General features: G+C 41.9%; 1 non-coding gene across 1 annotated transcript; it reads left to right on the top strand.

Moving 5' to 3' along the window:
* The first annotated feature begins 2,627 nt into the window (after positions 1–2,627).
* Positions 2,628–2,814, top strand: LOC115161613 (U2 spliceosomal RNA). Its single transcript, XR_003869311.1, has one exon. It is a non-coding gene; the product is annotated as a U2 spliceosomal RNA (small nuclear RNA).

The following is a 2,814-nucleotide window of genomic DNA, read 5'->3' as shown; positions in this document are numbered from 1 at the left end:
ACGGAGACTACCATCCTTTCTTTTCACAAAAAAGAAACTGGATGCAGCCGGAGACGTGGATGGACTGATGAATCCCATGTCGAGGGCCTCTTCTATATAGGTGTCCATAGCCTCATTCTCTGGGATGGACAAGGGGTAGATCCGACCCTTAGGGGGCAATGCCCCAGGAAGGAGGTCGATCGTGCAGTCCTCCGGGCGATGAGGGGCAGAATGGACGCCTTTTTCTGGCTGAAGACACTCTGGAACTGGGCATATACAGGTGGGATGTGGGTTGGAATGGCAGACTCCAATCCTTCTATAGAGGTGGCTCAACAGGGTAGATTGAAGCAGTTCTTAAAACAGGTGGAAAACATTGGGTCGATCGGGTCTTTCTCACAGGCTACAAGTGAAGACAGACACATCGGGGATGCAAGAGGTGCATATTGAAGATATTGGAATAACTGTCCACATTTACTTTTTGTCAGCCAACAAGATGAATAGGCCTAATGAACAGCAAAAGCACTAGTCTATGTCAATCTACTATCCTCCATAGTACAAAGGTTGACCTATTCTATTCTGTGTGAGAAATAAATATTCCAAACATAGTCTGGGACAGTTGTGGGATGCAATAGATCCCAAATTAATACAACGATTAGCATCAAAAAACAACTTTTGATGAATAGGCCTAATAGATCAAAACAACATTATCAAAAGTGATTGCAAATGCTATTATGCATGTAATGCTTTTATTATAAAGGTGCATTTTTATGGTGAAAATGATCTTCCCCACACTTGAATCTCACGCACTGCTTATGTATGCCAGTTAGGCTCTAACCCCCTTGTAAAGCAGATTAATGTGCTTAATTTAAAAAAGTTATTTGGCCACCTTATCAAAACAAATAGGCCTATATGCTAGGATACGTACGTACCTTATCAAAACAAATAGGCCTATATGCTAGGATACGTACGTACCTTATCAAAACAAATAGGCCTATATGCTAGGATACGTACGTACCTTATCAAAACAAATAGGCCTATATGCTAGGATATGTACGTACCTTATCAAAACAAATAGGCCTATATGCTAGGATACGTACGTACCTTATCAAAACAAATAGGCCTATATGCTAGGATACGTACGCGACTATGATTCGAAAAAGTTTCGCACAAAAAAGGCTGTTTCTCCGATGGGTATCATTCACAAGTGATAATATATAACTCACAAGTGATAGGCTAATATTCTTGATTTAATCTTGTCTTTTCATATACTAAATTGTCACGCCTGGTCCCTGATAAGGGAGTAATTGGTTTAAAGGTAAATGATTAAAGAATCCAACCCTGAAACGTAACTAATTAGTAATTAGTAGTTATGTAGCATGTATAATGAATAATTAAAGTAGTAAACGTAAGTCCCATAAAGTCTAGTAGAGACCCGGGAGGAAGAGAAATGTATGTGTGTATGAGTGGGCCTAAGAAAATAGTAGACTGTGTTTGACCCGACCTAGTGAGAGAATTTAGAGAAGAAAGAGAGTAACTCTCAAGGTTCCTCTAATCTCGGGGGAAAGGAACAGACAGTGCTGGGTAGTGATTAACAGTGGTGAGAACAACGGGGAGGGATAGAACTCCGGGGAGGGATACAACTCACCTACTGTTTGGGTGTATGTATGTGTGTAGGACATCTACTGTTTGTGTGGAGGTATGTGCGTAAGTAAGGAGTGAGCATAAAATTAATGTCTTTGTATAACGGACTTCAGGACGTTCTCTGAATAAACTGTACAGACCTTTTGCATAAGCTGAGTCTTTGACTAATTGTTATTAACCCAGTGTCTTACAAACCTTGGGGATTGGTCAAAGCTTATTGATTGTTAGTTATTATCATTGGGATAGAAAATTCTCTTGACAGTCCCGCTCCCCCTCTCGGCTGCCCTTCATTACGCACACCTGTCACCATCATTACGCGCAGCAGCGCACATTGGACTCACCTGGACTCCTTCACTTCTCACCTGGACTCCTTCACTTTGTTTATTGCCCCGTCTATATCTGCCTGTTACTCAGTTGGTTCCCCATGTCAGCATTATTGTCGTTATGTCATTTTGTTCCCCCTGTCCAGACGCTGTTCTTGTTTTGGTTAGATTACCATTTTCCAAGTAAATGTTCACTCCCTGTACTTGCTTCTCATCTCCAGCGTTGATCCTTATACTAAATAATATACAGCTGCTGTGCACTTCAGCCACTCGGTGAAGTTTGCTTATGTGGCTCCTCATCAGTCTATTCAAGCAGGGACTGTGGGATGCGAGACAGTTTTTGGTGAAGTCTGGAGCACACTGGGGGGTGGAGGGGATTGTTAGGAGGGTGTCAGGGGATTTGAGGGGGAGGATGAGGAAGGAGGAGAGGAAGTGGGGCCTCTATGCCGCTCTGGAGCAGTGGAAAGGGGGACTGGGGTTATTCTAAGGAGCGAAGTATGGGTATCTTAGAGGTCGTTTTTTTTGTGAATGAGTTATGTAGTTTTGTTTTGTTGTAATATATGGGACACAGAAGGGCGCTGAGCGCCATGTAAATTATTAAAACCGGCTGTTGAATGCACTAAATGGTGTGATTATTGATGAGACATTTTTTGTATGCTCTAGCCCCCTGCAAAAGAATGGGGCCAAGCTTTTTTGTTTGATGAATTGTTCACCAGTGTAAAGAGACTGGTTTTGTCAAATAAAAACTGAATCATCATCTGTTCTTATCAGTTTAATATCTGATACGTTCCCTATGTGGAAACCATATTTTAAATAGATTTTTGGAACATTGACCTGGTATTGCAGTACCTCCAGGAACAGTGCACCCCCC

The sequence above is a fragment of the Salmo trutta genome, chromosome 24 (assembly GCF_901001165.1).
Source record: "Salmo trutta chromosome 24, fSalTru1.1, whole genome shotgun sequence".
NCBI classification, from domain to species: domain Eukaryota; kingdom Metazoa; phylum Chordata; class Actinopteri; order Salmoniformes; family Salmonidae; genus Salmo; species Salmo trutta.
This window is presented reverse-complemented; position numbering and strand designations above follow the sequence as displayed.